Below are 17890 nucleotides of genomic sequence, written 5' to 3' on the forward strand. Positions count from 1 at the left end.
TGCCACTTCAACAGCTTCTTGAAGGGTTTCTTTGTCCTTAAAAAAATAGCAACATCATCTGCGTACGCAAGCATTTTTACCTCCGTTGTTTCGAGCGCGAAGCCGCGTATCCTTTCGTTCTTTATAATGCTCAAGCACAACGGCTCTAGGTATAAAGCAAAAAGCAACGGGGATAATGGACAGCCCTGCCTCACAGATTATTTCACTGGCACTCTTTCGGTGAGCTTTTTATTTACATTAATTCGCACTGCACAATTCGAGTACGCCATTTTGGCGCCCTCTGTAATAACGTTTTCTATATTCACAGATTCTAGGAGATTAAAAAGCACTTCATGGCATACTCGATCAAAAGCTTTTGCTCGATCGAGCTGCAACATTGCAACTCGTCCATCAAAAGTATCGCAACACTCCAAAACGCTTGTCACAACATGTATATTGGTGGTAATACTTCGTCCTTGTATATGTTTGGTGTGGGCCTGCTAGGTCTTTAACAACGCTTTGTGTCCTCCTCGCTAAAACTTTCATAAGGATTATGTAATCGACGTTGGTGAGCCTTATCGGCCGATAAGACGCCACCAACAGCAGCCTCGTTGAATCCTCATACTTCGGAATCAATACAACGTGGGCAGCTTTGCAAGACGGTGGCAATTGTTTTATTTCATAGGCTTCTTCGATTACTCTATGCAAGACCTGACTTAGTTCATCTTTAAAAGATTTATAAAAAGCTGCACCTGGGCCGTCGGGCCCAGGGGACTTCCCGGCATTTAACTGGTCAATTGCTTTCTCTATTTCTGTTATACTGATTGGAGCTTCAAGTCTTTCCTTCTCACTGTCATCTAATTTAGGCATTAATCGCAAATAGTCACGTTCACAGCCGTTCTTCTTCACTTGCTCCTCTCCTAGAAAAACTCGATATTGCTCAACAAAGGCGTGTTCTATCTGTTCTGGATCAGAGGTTTCTTCATTTCTGTACATTATTCTTTCTATTTCATTTTTCGAGGCATATCCCTTTTCATCGCTCAGTGACCGCTTACTGGGGGCCTCACCCATCCATAATCGCTCAGTGCGTGCCTGCACAACGGCCCCTCGGTACTTATCTCCATTGGCCTGCTCGAGTTTTCTTTTAACTTCCTTTATCTGCTTCTTGCAGAAATCAGGCTGCGCAGATTCTATGTTCAGCAATAGTTTCAACTGGCACTGCAATTCCTCTTCTTTCTGTATTTCTTCTTGTCATAGCATGCTTGCTCTCTCAATGGCTTTCATTTTTTACGTCAGTTTTGAACCCTTCCCACCTTTCCAACCAGCTTTCGGCTCCAGACACAGCCAATGACTTCAGTAAATTCTTTACTTCACTCACGAAGCTTTTATTGCCCAGAAGTTTGGCATTAAATTTCAATAAATCCAAATTAAATCTCACCTCCTTTAATTTTGATCCTAAGGTGAAAGCAACGATGCAGTGGTCAGAGAAGGATACTGGAATGACTACGTAGTTTTCGCACAGCGGCGCCAGGGGCACCGATATATGCATGTGATTGAGCCTGGCATGGCTTTCACCCTGGAAATGTGTAAACTGTGCCTGACTGCCAGGTGATAACATGCAAGCAACATCTATTAAGTCATACTCCTTGACAAGCTAATTCAGAACCTGCACACTTTAATCCCTTACAGGACGGACATAACTCGGTCCTCTGGCCTGCAAACAAAGTTAAAATCTCTCATAAATATAACATGCCACTCTGTTTTCAAATACTGCTCGAGGCTTTCAAAAAAAAAATTGGCGGTGGTTTAGCTCTGGTTAAACCTGGAGGGACGCGATAGCTACAGCTGGCGGAGTGGAACATGGTCACGTGACCAACCACATGACGAACCACGTGATCAGCCACGGCGCCGCGCCGCCGGCAGCTGCTCCACACTACGTGACCAACACGTGACAGCGTGTCGGCGCAGCCACGTGGTGGCGGCGCCGCCGCGCTAAAGGCTCGAAATGCTACCATAATGTAGCTATCACTACAAAATTCTGCGGTCAGTTTCTTTGTTAGGCGCATAAAGACACACAACACGCCACAATAAATCAGAGAAAGAAAGGTCCACGATAACAAGGCGGCCGCTTTCGCAAACAATGACTTGTTCCTCTAAAATTCCAACACTGTTACGTACAAAGAGCGCGCATCCCGCTGAGATTCCAACTGCATGAGATGTACGGATATTGAAATGAGTTCTAAAGGGCTGCACCATGCGGTCCGTTTGATCCTCGCTGCTGACCTTGGTTTCTTGGACGACAACGATGTCCAGCTCTTTTTCAATAAATAACCAACAAACCTCGCACTGCCTTCGCCGACTGGCCAAGCCCCGAACATTCAATGTTGCTACACGAAGCGATTTTTTAAAGTTTGCTGCCATATTTACGCTAGGGCACAAGGACCGCATGAGGCTTACATCGACAGTCTGAGATACGGCACTGGCGCTGATTACCGTGGCACTCGACTTTTCCGCCCCAGCAGCAGGATAATAGTCCCCGTCGTTGTCTTGGCCCTTGATACACCTCATGCACGCTAATTGCAGTTTCGTGGGCAGGAAACAAGACTGGCCCACGCTGCTACGAAGGCTCCGCGCCGCCCGCTCTGCGGTCGGGCGGAATGTTCGACTTGGGGTTTAAACTCGACCGCCGAGTCGCGGCCGTCTTGGGAGGCGGTTCCACGTCGGCGTTGTCACCCACGACGACTGTTTCCTCGCGCAATGCTTTTGCTGGCACTCCACTCGTGGCATCCATTGCTTGCTCACTATCCCACCAGCTCCCCGTCGACACTACTTCCAAGTCCTTGCCAGAGTCCTCTTTCGTAGTCGCCGCCCCCGAGGGGGTGTTGTTCACTTGATCTTGCTGGTCGCCTTTGCTGACGGCGCCTTGAGGGTCCTTGGCAGCTTCAGCTTTGTCGTCCAGGGGAGAGTGTACGGGCACATTCCCAGCCCCTCTGGAATCCTCTTCAGCGTCTGCAACGTCCATAACGAGCTCTGTCACATCGTTCTTTTTTTGGCTGACCGGCGATGGTTGCGTAGGTTTTAACGCAGTCCATGCTGTGGCCAAAGCGCCGGCATCGGGAACAGCGCGGGACTTTGCAATCACGCCGTATATGGCCCATACTGTTGCAGCGCAAACACAACGGTGCCCGGTACGGTACCACAGCCAAGGCCAGCTCCCCGCCCAAACGCACCTGATGAGGCAGATCTTCCACACTGACACCGGCCTTCAACTTCAGGGCGACCAGGCGCGTCGTCGACGACCTGTCGGTAATGCTGTAGACACGCCACTTCTCCGGGGTCATTTCAGTCACCTTGCCATAAACTGCCAGAGCAGCCCGCACATCATCGTCGCTGACTCCGTGAAGGAGCCAGTGAAGCTTGAGCCTGACATCTTGGTTGTTCGGGTTCATAACCAGACACCGACGCTCTTTGACCAGCACGTCGCCTTTATCGAGCATGCTCTTTACTGCTTCCGCTGTCTTGAAAGTTACCGCCCACACATGGTTCATTTGGTACGCCTCCAGGGCGATAACATATGGGAGTGCTCCAAGATTAGCAAGGGCGTCCCTGAAATCTTCGGCGCGGAAAGCTCGCGCTCTCACATCGCCGTGCAAAAAACGGTGTTGAAAACAATCTGACCTGATGGCAGTTACGGCAGTATCACTTGGTAATCCTGGTCAGCAGTGTCCAAAAACCTGTTACCGGCGCCACGGAGGCTAACGGTATGCAGAGGAGAACTGTACTAGGGAAGTGGAGCAAGCTGGGAAAGTTTGATAGCGTGCATTCTTAAATGAAGAAGATGGGGATGCATAAAACGGCAAAAGAAGCACAGGAAGAGAGCTTCCTCATTTTTGAAGAGATGGACAAGACAGCGCAGATAAGACAAGGACGGCTGAACATGAGCAGAGTACAAGCGCAGAACCGTCATAAGGAAAAAAAAGACTGGGGATAAAAAGTACAAAAGCGATAAGCTCGCCCCCGGGAGGGCTCGAACCTCCAACCTTTCGGTTAACAGCCGAACGCGCTAGCCGATTGCGCCACGGAGGCTGACGGTATGCACAGGAGAACTGGACTAGGGAAGTGCAGCAAGCTGGGAAAGTTTGATAGCGTGCATTCTTAAATGAAGAATATGGGGATGCCAAAAAACGGCAAAAGAAGCACAGGAAGAGACCTTCCTCATTTATGAAGAGATGGACAAGACAGCGCAGAAAAGACAAGGACGGCTGAACATGAGCAGAGGACAAGCGCAAAACCGTCATAAGGAAAAAAAGGCTGGGGATAAAAAGTACAAAAGCGATAAGCTCGCCCCCGGGAGGGCTCGAACCTCCGACCTTTCGGTTAACAGCCGAACGCGCTAGCCGATTGCGCCACGGAGGCTTTTTCTTTTCTTTATTGCCTTGCAAAACACAAGTAACAAATGTTAAAAGCACCTCAGCTACACTTGAGTAGGTGCAGAGGAATTAAAATCTTTTCAAACTAACCAAGTCATCAAACACAGAAACCCACTCTGGTGGGTCAGGCTGCACCCTGAAAGCTTCGCGTAGATAAACAGCACTCTCAATGAAGTTTTCACGTGCAGAGCGAATGTTGACATCTGCTTGTCGCGCCTGCATTCGCGTTTTTCACAGACCGTGGAGGCCGAGAAGCATAATCAAATCATAGGGCATTTCTTCATTTTCGACTGGGAGGAATCGGATGCTGTAAGGGTGTAAGGGAAGATCTTTTTTGAATCGTTTTTTGGAGGGCATCCCAAAGAAAGATAGGGTCCCAGCACTCTAAGAAAACGTGCTCGATCGTCTCACGTTTTTTACACAACAAACAATTTGTCGTCCATGGCACGAAGATCCCTTTATCATTCAACCATGTTTTAACCGGGAGCGTATTGGTATGGAGTTTGAAAAAGAATGTTTTAACTCCTGACCTAACGGGCATCATATTAACTCGCTTTAAACCATCTTGCCCAGGGCCGCCACGGTGAGGTGACCAGTACAAAGGTACCGGCAGCGTCACATCAACCAGGTCTTTGTACAATTATTTCTTCGTGACATTGCATAGGTAATCTGGGGAGAAACGTACTTCCAACATCTTGCACGACAGAACAACCTCGCGCAAGTAGCCAGTCACCGCACCTTTCATGTTTTCGCATGACACTATTCTTCCAGCCAGCAGCCTCTGCAAGCGCACTTGCATAACCGTTCTTAATAAGACATCACTTTGATCACGGAGGAAAATAAATCGCAAAACAACTTGACGCACAAACAATTGTGCCAACCCAAGCCCTCCGCTTTTGACAGTACGAAACAAATTCGTTCGGCTGGTTTTCTCCCATGTCGATGCCCAAATAAAAACCGCAAAAACTTGGTGTATTTTTTGAACAGCTGTCCGCGATGCACACAATACATTCATAAGGTACCGCAGCTTTGAAATGAGAAAGAAATTGCAAATAGAAGCACGGGAAAACATTTATAGTTGTCTTCCTTGCCACGCATGGGCTTCCTCTTTTTGCTCTGGAAGTTTCTTCTATCCAGTGCAGACTGGGATCCCGATAGCAATCTAACGGCACGCTAGGTACCGTGTTGGCAAGGTGGACCATCGCAGCCTGCAGAATAATTCTGGTGCAGCGTCCCATTCACCGTGCCAAAACCCAGAGCTCTTATCCCAATTTATCTTACATCCTGTTTGATCACAGAATTTTTGCACGACACTCGTCACTTCCCAGATGCTCTCCCTATTTGAGCAAAACACTGCAATGTCATCAGCATATGCCAGCATTTTAGTATGTGCTGACTGCAGCTTGTAACCAGTGATGTGGTCGTTGTTTATGATGAATAAGCAAAGTGGCTCTAAATAAATTGCAAAAAGCAGGGGTCAAAGCGGGCAGCCCTGCCTAACCGATGAACGTACTGCGATGCTATCAGTGAGATCTCCATTAACTATAATTCTGGTCTTGAGTTTGTGTAAGCCATTTTAACACCCTCCTCTATCACGCTGCCAAGGGTACAGTGACCCAGCAAAGCAAAAAAAATTTCATGGGAGACCCGGTCAAAGGCCTTCGCCAAGTCTAACTGCATCATAGCTATCTGACAATCAACCGCGTCAACAAATTGTAATATGGTTCTTGCAACATCCGTATTTGTGGCAATGCTGCGACCTTTGATGCCACATGTCTGATGAGGCCCAACTAGTTTGGTGATTAAGGTCTGCATTCTTTTTGCTAAAATCTTCATGTACTCTTTATAGTCCACGTTGGTGAGACTAATCGGTCGATATGACCCAACCAACATTCGTTTCTCCGGGTCATCAGTCTTGGGGATTAAAACAATGTGGGAGGTAGAGAAGGACAACGCAACTTTTTTTCGTTCATAGGCTTCCGTAATCACATTTATAAAAAACTGGGCCAAGTGTTCTTTGACCGTTTGAAAGAAAACAGCATTTAGTCCGTCCGGTTTAGGAGCTTTCCCAGATGGTAGGTTCTCAATTGCGTTTTCTATCTCTTGCAAAAATTCTAGACGCTCTTTAGTTCGTCATCCAGTCTTGGCACCAGACTTAAAAAATCCTGCTGAAAGCCGTCTAGTCTCAGCTTATTGCTGAGCAGCTGTTCGAAGTGGTCTTCTACAGCGCGTTCAATTTCGTTGGCATCTTCCGCTATGCGGCCTTCATAACTGATGCTTCTGATTTCTTTCTGGCAAGCTTATCTTTTTTCGTCTGACAGCGCTCTCTTTGTCGGCGATTTGCCGGCCCACAATTTTTCAGACCTTGACCGCATAACGGCCCCTCTGTACCTGTCGGTATCCGTTCTTTCGAGCTTATTTTTCAAGTCCCGTATTCTTGTAGCAAAGTTTCCCGGCTCAATACTTTCCATGCTCAGTAAACACTCAAGTTGTGCATTCAGTTTTCTTCCTTTTTCTTTCTCTTTGTGAGGAATCACAGAACTTTTTTCTATTGCTTTTATCTTCACCCATTCTTTGAAGCCATCCCATTGAGCTGCAAAACTGGTTGGGGGCGCAGCAAGCCGCTTTTTAATCCCGGTTGTAACTTCCGCAAGAAACTTCTCATGGTCAAGAATTTTTGCATTCATTTTCCATAGATGCCAGTTAAAGCGAGATTTTTTTTCCTTCATTCCAAAAGTCGTGCTCACTAGGCAGTGGTCATTGAAAGACACAGGTTTCACATTGTACGCAGAGCAGAGGGGTACAAGATCGACGGCTACGTAAATCCTGTCGAGTCTAGCGTGACTATCCCGCTGAAAGTGCGTGAAATCTGGCTGGTTTCCAGTGGAGAACACGCTGCCAACATCCTCAAGACCGTAATTATGCGCTAATGTCTTCAGGAGTTCGGAGCCTTTGTTTCTTCGCGATCTGCGTTTCACTCTATCGACAGCTGCGCACAGACAGTTGTAGTCACCGAGTACAAGCAAAATCTTGTCGCTCTGCAGCCACGGCTCAAGAGACTCAAAAAAAAATTGACGCTCGCTTTCTAAATTAGGAGCATACAAACACACAACACGCCAACATAAATTCGAGAAAGTGAAATCAGTTACCAAAAGACGACCGCTTTGACAGGCGAGCACTGACTCGACGCTTATTCCGAACGAATTACGAATAAATAGCAAGAATCCACCCGATGCACCAACGGAATGACATACACACACGTCAGTATTTCTGAAAAGAAGACACCATGCGTTCGGTATGCTCTTGAGTCCCTATCTTTGACTCTTGCAAAGCTACTATATCTATATTGTTATCCAGAAGGAGCCGATTAAGCTGGCATTGTCGCCTTCTAGCTCCTAGCCCTCCGACATTCAAAGTAGCTGCGCGAAGTGGTGTCTTTAGCTTATGCGCCATGCGTTAAAATCGTCACCAGTAGACGTACTTGCCCACCTTCGCAGTCATGTAGCCTTCCTCGTTTGACGATCCGGAGCGCATATATCTTCCCAGCGAACCGCTCGGATACATTCGCAAGCATGTCCAGCAAATGCAACCCATTTCGCGCACATTCCCAGCTTGGTTGCTGAGGCCGCTTGACGTTAGTTGAATGAAAACCGACACATATCGTCCAGAGCACCACACAACTACGGAGGCCGTTTCCCCGCCTGCCGTGTCCCAGCCGATAAAATCGGCCGCGGTTTTAACGTTGAACGTCGTATCCGAGGTGTTTTCGACGGCGGCTCATCGCTGCTATTGCCGGACTGCTGCTTATGACCGACGCTCTCTTCATGTGGGCGTTCCCCAGCCATTGAGGCCGCCATTTCCTGGCTGACGTCCATGGCGTCAGTACTTGGAGACTCCACGTCTTCAGGTGTTCCGACGCAAACTTTCGTCGTTTCTTTCTGTGTCGTGGTCGTCTTCGGAGAGAGCATATACGACTTTTTCACTAGCCTTATCATCGCTGACTACCTTAACTTTCTGCTTCGTTAGAACCATCAAGAAAGGCGCATCTTGTTTCACTTTCAGCCCTGTTTCACTTTCAGCTACTTCCTCCGCATCCGCCTCGTCCATTAGAAGTCCAGATGAGTCCTCACTTATCCAGGGTCCAGCAACGCTCTTGTAAGTGCGGGCACACTCGTCATCTTCGTGGCCGCACCGTCGACAGACTCCACAACGTGGAACCTGCCACTCTTTACGGATGTGGCCGGTACTCCGACAGCGGAGGCACAAGGGAGGCCTTCCAGGAACGACGACAAGGGCCAACTCACCGCCGACGTTCAGCTGGTGTGGCAGGTCGTCGAGTTTCACGCCGGCTTTCAACTTTAGGGTGACCAACCGTGTCGTTGAGCCCTTTTCTGTCATGCCATGCACCCGCCAGCGCTCCCGGGAAGTTTCCGAAACTTTTCCATACGGTGCGAAGGCTGCTCGCACCTCCTCGTCGGGCACGCTGTGTAGAAGCCAGTGCAGCTTCAGGCGCACGTCCTGGTTCGCCGGGTCAATCACCAGGCAGCGACGCTTTTTAACAAGTAGCTCGCCGGTGCCTGTAATCCGCTTTACCGCCTCGGCATCCTTTAAAGTGATGGCCCAAACATTGCGCCACGGAGGCTGACGGCATGCAGGCGAGAACTGGACTAGGGAAGTAGAGCAAGCTAGGTAAGTTTGATAGCGTGCACTCTTAAATGAAGAAAATGGGGATGCAAAAAAAACGGCAAAAGAAGCACAGGAACAGAGCTTCGTCATTTTTGAAGAGATAGACAAGGCAGCGCAGAAAAGACAAGAACGGTGGAACATGAGCAGAGGACAAGCGCACAACCGTCATAACGAAAAATAAAGGCTGATGATAAAAAGTAGTAAAGCGATAAGCTCGCCCCCGGGAGGGCTCGAACCTCCAACCTTTCGGTTAACAGCCGAACGCGCTAGCCGATTGCGCCACGGAGGCGGACGGTACGCCGAGGAGAACTGGACTAGGGAAGTAGAGCAAGCTGAGTAAGTTTGATAGCGTGCAGTCTCAAATGAAGAAAATGGGGATGCAAAAAAACGGCAAAAGAAGCACAGGAACAGAGCTTCATCATTTTTGAAGAGATAGACAAGGCAGCGCCGAAAAGACAAGGACGGTGGAACATGAGCAGAGGACAAGCGCACAACCGTCATAACGAAAAATAAAGGCTGATGATAAAAAGTAGTAAAGCGATAAGCTCGCCCCTGGTAGGGCTCGAACCTCCAACCTTTCGGTTAACAGCCGAACGCGCTAGCCGATTGCGCCACGGAGGCTGACGGTACGCAGAGTAGAACTGGACTAGGGAAGTAGAGCAAGCTGGGTAAGTTTGATAGTGTGCACTCTTAAATGAAGAAAATGGGGATGCAAAAAAACGGCAAAAGAAGCACAGGAAGAGAGCTTCGTCATTTTTGAGGAGATAGACAAGGCAGCGCAGAAAAGACAAGGATGGTGGAACAGGAGCAGAGGACAAGCGCACAACCGTCATAACGAAAAAAAGGCCGGGGATGAAAAGTACAAAAGCGATAAGCTCGTCCCCGGGAGGGCTCGAACCTCCAACCTTTCGGTTAACAGCCGAACGCGCTAGCCGATTGCGCCACGGAGGCTTTTTTTCTGTATTGCCAGATTTCCAACACAACACAGAAGTACAACACGAAGAAATAAATCACGTCAGCTTTTGTCCAGCTGCCGTGAATTGGCTAAAATTTCCTTAAAGCGGCCAAATCATCAAAAAGGCTAATCCAGTCAGGCGCATTGGGCTGAGCCCGATACACTTCTCTCATATACACGGCACACTCTATAACATTTTCTCGCACAGATCGTATGTTTACGTCTGCGTGCCGCACCTGCATTCACGTTCTCCACAAACTGTGAAGACCCAAGAGCATTATAAGGTCGTAAGGTATACCTCCTGTGTTTTCTGTTGGTAGAAACCTTATTCGATGCGGATATATGGAGAGTTCTTTTTTAATAGTACGCTGGAGGAAATCCCAGTGAAATATTCGGTCGCAGCAGTCTATAAAAACGTGCTCTAGGGTTTCTGGTTTTTTACAGAGCAAACAATTTGTTGTCCACGGCACATATATTCCCTTTTCCTCAAGCCAAGTTTTCAGAGGAAGTGTCCCTGTGTGCAATTTGAAGAAAAATGTTTTAAGAGATTGTTTAACGGGCATCTTTTTCACTCTCTTCAGAATATTATGCCCAGGACCTCCAAGGTATGGTGCGCGGAGCAGGGGTGTTGCCATTAGTGTGTCAACTAGGTCTTTGTATAATTTTTCCTAGATATCGTAGCAAGGTACTCCCTCGAAAATCGCACGCGCAACAATTGGTATGCAAGCACAACCTCGCTCAAGTCCCCAGTAACAGCACATACAGATCCTTGAGCAGTCGACACAATGAAATCCGGGAAATGTTTTCATAGGCGAAGTTGCATGGCGGTCCGTATGAAGGCATGATTTTGGTCATGTAGGTACCAAAATCGCGACACAACCTGGCATAGAAATAAATGTGCCAGGCCAAGGCCCCCGCTTTTCACAGGGCGGAACAAATTGCATCGACTCGACTTCTGCCACGTTGAAGCCCAAATGAAAACCACAAACACACGGTGAATTTTCTGGAGATTGACTCTCGACATGCACAAAACGCTCATAACATACCAAATTTTGGAGACCAGAAAGATGTTGCAGACAGTGGCACGTGAAAAGACTGACAGTAATCTACCCCGCCATCCAATTCCTTTTTCTTTTGCCTGATTCGTTTGCTCATTCCAGTAAGGCTCGGGTTTTCGGTAACTGTCAAGGGGCACTCCTAAATATTTCCGTGACATCACCGACCACTGAATTTGAGCAAAAAGCTCAGGCGTGGCATCCCAGTTTCTATGCCAAAAACCGGAACTCTTATCCCAGTTTATTTTACTACCGGCCTCTCTGCAATATTTTTCTGCAACTGCAACGACTTCTCGGACGCTGTCTCTATCGGAGCAAAACAGCAATATCATCAGCGTAAGCAAGTACTTTCGCTTCTGTTGACCTGTAGCCAACAATCCTATTGCCCTTTAAAAGCGCCAGGCAGAACGGTTTATTGCGTCATGGAGGGTGACGGTATGCAGACAACTGGACTAGGGAAGTGGACCAAGTTGGGAAAGATTGATAGCGTTCATTCTTAAATGAAAAAATGGGGATGCAAAAAAAAACGGCAATAGAAGCACAGGAAGAGGGCTTCCTCATGTTTGAAGAGATGGAGGGGGGGGGGGGGGGGGGGGGGCATTGCAGAAAAGGCAAGGACGCCGATACATGAGCAGAGGACAAGCGCACAACCGTCCTAACGGAAAAAAGTTTGAAGATAAAAAGTACAAAAGCGATAAGCTTCCCCCGGGAGGGCACGAACCTCCAACCTTTCTGTTAACAGCCGAACGCCGTAGCCGATTGCGCTACTTTTTTTTCTTTATTGCCGGTGAACAATACATACACTGGAATAAAAATCTCTAGCTAATCTTTGGCCGAAACGATGGGTTAAAACATTTTCATATCGATCAATTCGTCCATAATTACAACCAAGTCCGGTGGCTGAGGTTGACTGCGGAGAACATCTCTCAGAAAAACTGCACTTTCTATAAAGTTTTCCCTCACTGGTCGCACATTTACAATTTACGTCTGCGTGCCTAATAATAATAAGAATAATTGGTGTTTGGGGGAAAGGAAATGGCGCAGTATCTGTCTCATATATCGTTGGACACCTGAACCGCGCCGTAAGGGAAGGGATAAAGGCGGGAGTGAAAGAAGAAAGGAAGTAGAGGTGCCGTAGTGGAGGGCTCCGGAATAATTTCGACCACCTGGGGATCTTTAACGTGCACTGACATCGCACAGCACACGGGCGCCTTAGCGTTTTTCCTCCATAAAAACGCAGCCGCCGCGGTCGGGTTCGAACCCGGGAACTCCGGATCAGTAGTCGAGCGCCCTAACCACTGAGCCACCGCGGCGGGGCGTGCCTAGCCGCCATTCTCGTTTTCCTGGTGCTGTGGAAGCCCAGTAGCATAAACATGTCGTAGGGAACTTCGTCACTTTCTATAGGTAGAAACCGGATGCCATAAGGAGTAACAGGTAGATGTTTTTTGAAGTTCTTTGCAATATATCTCACTGGAAAACCGGGTCCCAGTAGTCGATAAAGACATGTTCGATGGTTTCGGGTTTTTTGCACAGCATGCAGTCGACGGTCCATGGCACGAAAATGCCTTTATCGTTTAGCCACGTTTTCACCGGAAGGGTACCAGTATGAAGTTTAAAGAAAAAGGATTTTACAGCCGGTCTTCCCGGCATCTTCTAAACTCGACTGAGCACATCTTTGCCTGGGCCTCCGCAGTAAAAGGATCGGTATAAGGGTGCAGGTATAAAAATATCTAGCAAGTCTTTGTAGAGTTTTTTGCTGGGTACAGCACTTAGATACTGTGTAGAAAAGTAAGCGCTCAAAGTGCGAAAGGCTGCCCCAATTTCACGCAAAAAACCTGTTACAGCACGATTCGTGGCTGGAAAACTGGACACAACAAATTCCGGCAACACATTGCCTAAGCGCACCTGCAACATTGTGCGCAACAAAGGATCGGTTTTATCACGTAGAAACAAAAATCTTGAGACAACTTTTTCAGAAACAAATTAGAATGACCAAGGCCGCCCTTTTTGACCGGAAGGAACAGATTAACTCGCCTTGTTCGCTCCCAGTTTGAGCTCCAAATAAAAACAGCAAACAGTCTATGCAGCTTCTGCACGTATGTTCGGATAAGGAGCGCGAACTGCAACAAATACCAAATTCTGGCTATTAAAAATACATTGCACATTGAGCGCGCGAAAACAGAAAGGTCACGTCCTTTCCATTTATCCGCTTTTCTTCCTTGCACTCTGCGTTATCTCTCCCCAAAACTCTTTACTGTTCCTATAGTGCTCCAAGGGTACCCCCAAGTACTTCGCAGGGGAGGTCGTCCACTGCATGTTAGCAAACAATGCAGGTGTGCTCTCCCAATCGCCGTGCCAAAATCCAATGCACTTATCCCAGTTAATATCGTACCCAGTCCTTTTGCAATAGTCCCCCGCAACTTTCACAACTTCTTTAACGCTTTCCTGATCCGCGCAAAAAACAGCAATATCATCGGCGTAAGCAAGCACTCTTACTTGTGCCGACAGAAGAGTGAAACCGCAGATCCCATCATTGTGTAACAGCGATAACAGAAAGGGCTCAAGGTAGATTGCAAAGAGCAGAGGCGAGAGCGGGCAACCTTGCCTGACCGGGGAACAGACAGGCACAGGTTCAGTAAGCTGTTTGTTCACTATAATACGCGTAACACAGTTTTCGTACGCCATCTGCACACCTTGTAATATCACAGAGCCTACAATGGCATATTCCAGAATGGCGAAAAGAATTTCGTGTGACACGCGATCGAAGGCCTTTGCAAGGTCAACCTTTATTATGACAACTCGGTCCACGAAGGCATCGCAACATTCAAGAACAGTTCTAGCAATTTTCACATTCGTACCAATGGTGCGACCTTTAATGCCGCACGTTTGGTGCATCCCTACCAGGTCCTTTATAACCTTTTGCAGTCTATTGGCAAGAATCTTCATAAACAGTTTATAGTAAAAGTTGGTGAGGCTTATCGGCCGATAAGCCCCAACGGACAACAGTTTAACCTAGTCCTCACCCTTGGGTACTAAAACCACGTGTGCTGTTTTAAATGACGGTGACATTTTCTTTGTTTCATAAATTTCGGTGAAGACACAGTGGAGAGCTTGGGCGAGTTCGGCTTTGAACCTCTTATATAAATCAATACATAGGCAGTCAGGACCAGGAGATTTTCCGGCACTCAGCTCTTCGATTGCTCCTTACACTTCGCTTGCGCTGATTGGTACCTCCAGCCCTTGTTTTATTTCGTCTCCAAGCTTTGGCATACGAGACAAGAACGTGTTTGTAAACACCTCTTCTTCAAGCCGTCGTCGCCCAAACAATTCCCGATACTGCTCAACAAAAGCTAACTAAATCACTTTGATATCATTCGTGGTTGTGGTTGTGTTGTGTTTTATGGCACATAGGCAACTAAGGCCATCATGTGCCAAGCACAAGGTATCGGAGAAGTTTTTCTCTGAATTTTATAGAAATATGAAAAACATCCTTGGTGTAGAGGGCCTCAGATGTTAGTGCTATCAAGTGAACAGATGGGGAAGTTTTTTTTAGAAATGGCTACTATTAAAAGCTTTCAAGAGGGATGGGTAACCTCAGCAGCTATCCTTGGCTGGGCAAGGGTCTTGAGGCTCCCAATAAAACAAATAAAAACCTCAGCCTTTTTCTCAGAGCTGAGAATGTGGCTGAGGTGTATTAAAATTTTGAACAGACCAGTGGGAAAAAGATTTAGAGTTTTCCGAGAAATCCCGTTTCTCTTAAAAAGCTAAAAACGCGACGTGTCTATACGATTCCATTATCTCCTAAAATTAGTGTGGGGTGGAAAGGAATGTGTTCATTATAAAATTTATTAAAGTACTTTTTTCCATGTTTTTCGAGTTTCATGCAAGAAAATAAGATATGGTTAACCGTAAGCTCATCTCCGCATTTTTCGCAAGGAGGTTTGTCTTGTTTTGTTAGCAGGAAGTTGTGTGTAAGGTGTGTGTGGCCTATTCTAAGACGGCAGAGAATCACTTCCTTGAAACGTTTCTGGTGCAGACATGACTTCCATCCGCCTAAAACCGGCTTAATCAAGTGTAATTTGTTGACTTCGTTGTTCCAAGATGACTGCCATTTTTCTCTTAATTTACGCTGTACTGAGTTCATGCTGATATCATTCGTTACCTCGTTTCTGTACCTGATTTGTTTTACTTCATTTTGAGTGGCGTACTTCTTTTCATCACTAAGCGAGCGTTTAGTAGGCACTTGGTCAATCCAGAGACGTTCAGCACGCGCCCGTATCACGGCAGTTGTATGCTTGTTCTTTTCGATAATCTCAAGTTTACTTTTTTTTTCTCTTATTTCTTTCTTATATCTTCCCGGCTGGGAACTTTCCAGGCTTACGAGCAAGTCAAGTTGGCAATGTTTTTTTTTTCTTTAAAACGTTTATCGTGGCATATAACGCTTGCTCTTTCAATTGCGTTTTTTTTTTCACTTGCTTTTTGAAATCTTGCCACCTAATTACCCAGTTTCCAGGCTCTGCAGATAGCAATGCTTTAATACATTCATTAACTTTAATATCAAAACGTTCATCATCGAGTAACTGTGCGTTAAACTTCCAAAGGTCCTACGAGAAACAAGATTTTTCTTCCCAGGGTAAACGTAACTAAGCTGTGGTCGGTAAACGACACGTGTCTCACCTCATAGCTGTTGCAAAAAGGAATCAGATCAAGCGACCCATGCGCTCTGTCAAGTCTCGCGTGACTTTCACCCTGGAAGTGAGTAAAGTGCGGCGCTACCGAAAGAACATCAGCAACATCATGTAAAGCATTTTCTTGTACAATCGAATTCAAAGATTCCGCACTTTTGTCGCGGAGAAGTCTTTTTCTAATTCTGTCCTCTCCTTTACATAAGCAGTTAAGATTACCCAAAAGCACAATGAACCGCCCAGAGCACACATATTGTTCAAGGCGCTCAAAAAATTCCTTGCGCTCGTTCTCCCTGTTAGGGGCATACACGCATATGACCCTCCGTAGCAAATAGCAATAAAAGAAATCAACTACAAGCAAACGGCCACTTTGACACACAGTTAAATTCTGCTCGATAATCCCCTAATAATTCCTAATAAATACAGCACAACCACCTGATATGCCAGAACAATGGCACACACAAATATTGTAGCGTGTCGTAAAAGGCTGCACCATACGGTCGGTTTGTTCCCGCCTTTCCACTTTCATCTCCTGTACGGCTATTATGTCTAGGTCATTATCGAGGAACAGCCGGCTTAGTTGGCACTGACGCTTCTTGGAAGCGAGTCCCTTGACATTAATTGTTGCAATGCGCAACGGTCCAAGAGGTGTCGAAGCCATCTAGTTTAGGTACAGGAGTCATGTGGTGCGTATGTAGTACCTAGGGACACAAGGCTACGATGGGGGCGACTTGCCTAGTCTAAGGTGCTCGATGGGTGCGGTGGCGGTAATCCAACGTCTCTTGCACAAGTGCCTCATGCGTATGAACTAGCAACTCGGCCCATGCAGTCCGTCGCCGAAAAAGGCCATCTCACGTCCACAGAAAGCATTCACAGCGCACTCACTCAAATAAGGCGGCGGCTTAGCCGCCGCTCGTTGGTCGGCCGCGGATTCAGCGTCGCTCGCCTCACACGAAGTCTTCTGCGGTTGCTCGTCGCCTTCGCTCACTTTGGGCTCTCCATTCGCACTGTGCCCGTGCGGTCGCTTTCCTGCTTGGTTGCTGGTTGACGCATCTGTGATTTCCATGCTGTCACCATGTTGGAGAACGACGGAAGCTGACGACCTACCACCCAAGAAGACTTCGTCCGTTGACGCCTTAACTTCTGCAGGCTGCACTACCTGTTGCTGCCGCTTACTGCTGAGGTTCTCTTGTCTTGTGGATGTTTCCGGAGGAGACACAGTTGGGGATTTTTCCTGCTCCATCCCGTCCCCTGCCTCAGTCTGCTGCAGCGTCTTCTACGTCAGCCTCGTTCATGACAAGCTCGGACGACATGTCAGTGTTGAATGGGACGGCAGCACTCGCGTACGCAGCTGCTTTCTTCGTGCCCATACCGGCGACAGGCGCCGCACCGTGAAACCTTGCACTTACGGTGAATGTGCCCAGTACCGTTGCTGTGCGGACACAGCGGAGCTCTGCCCGACACAACCACGAGAGCCAGCTCACCGCCAACCCTGACTTCGTGAGGGAGGTCTTCCAGTTTCACGCCAGGATTCATTTTCAATGAAACCAAGAGCGTCGTCGACCCCTTGCTGGCGACGCCCTGGACGCGTAACCGCTCCTTGGTGACTCCGCGCACTTTGCCGTACGGAGCAAAGGCTACCCTCACGTCTTCGTCGGGCACGTTGTGCAGCAAGCAGTGTAGTTTGACGCGGACGTCCTGGTTTTCCGGGTCGATGACCAGACAGCGGCGCTCCTTGGCTTTCAGTTCGCCGGCAGAAAGAATTTTCGTCACCGCATCAGCACTCGCGAAAGTAATAGCCCACGCATGGCTCATGCGATATGCCCCCAAGGCGATAACCTCGGGGAGCGGCATCAACTGAGCCAGCGCATCCCTGAAATCTTCGACCCGATAAGGACGGACCCGCACGTCAGCGTGCAAAAAAAAACTGTTTAACACAACACGTCCTGTAGGAAGGGAAGGCAGAATCACCTGATATTCCTCATCTGATGCAAAAGACCTGTTTCCGCGGCCAGACATATCCGCCGTAACCGCCCCACTGGAGCCCTGCATGCTGCGTCCGTTCACTCCGTTGGCCGGAAGCAGAATCCAGCCGATTGC

At 47.8% G+C, this 17890-nt stretch overlaps 1 protein-coding gene and 5 non-coding genes across 6 annotated transcripts in view; 1 reads left to right on the forward strand and 5 right to left on the reverse strand.

Moving 5' to 3' along the window:
* LOC144112969 (uncharacterized) overlaps positions 1 to 17890 on the forward strand; it is a 141656-nt gene that overhangs the window by 62598 nt on the left and 61168 nt on the right. The window lies entirely within an intron of this gene.
* Positions 3992 to 4065, reverse strand: TRNAN-GUU (transfer RNA asparagine (anticodon GUU)). The gene has a single exon. It is a non-coding gene; the product is annotated as a tRNA-Asn (tRNA).
* On the reverse strand, positions 4322 to 4395 carry TRNAN-GUU (transfer RNA asparagine (anticodon GUU)). Its single transcript has one exon. It is a non-coding gene; the product is annotated as a tRNA-Asn (tRNA).
* TRNAN-GUU (transfer RNA asparagine (anticodon GUU)) lies at positions 9311 to 9384 on the reverse strand. The gene has a single exon. It is a non-coding gene; the product is annotated as a tRNA-Asn (tRNA).
* On the reverse strand, positions 9643 to 9716 carry TRNAN-GUU (transfer RNA asparagine (anticodon GUU)). Its single transcript has one exon. It is a non-coding gene; the product is annotated as a tRNA-Asn (tRNA).
* On the reverse strand, positions 9973 to 10046 carry TRNAN-GUU (transfer RNA asparagine (anticodon GUU)). The gene has a single exon. It is a non-coding gene; the product is annotated as a tRNA-Asn (tRNA).

This window comes from Amblyomma americanum, chromosome 1 (genome assembly GCF_052857255.1).
Source record: "Amblyomma americanum isolate KBUSLIRL-KWMA chromosome 1, ASM5285725v1, whole genome shotgun sequence".
Lineage (NCBI taxonomy): Eukaryota > Metazoa > Arthropoda > Arachnida > Ixodida > Ixodidae > Amblyomma > Amblyomma americanum.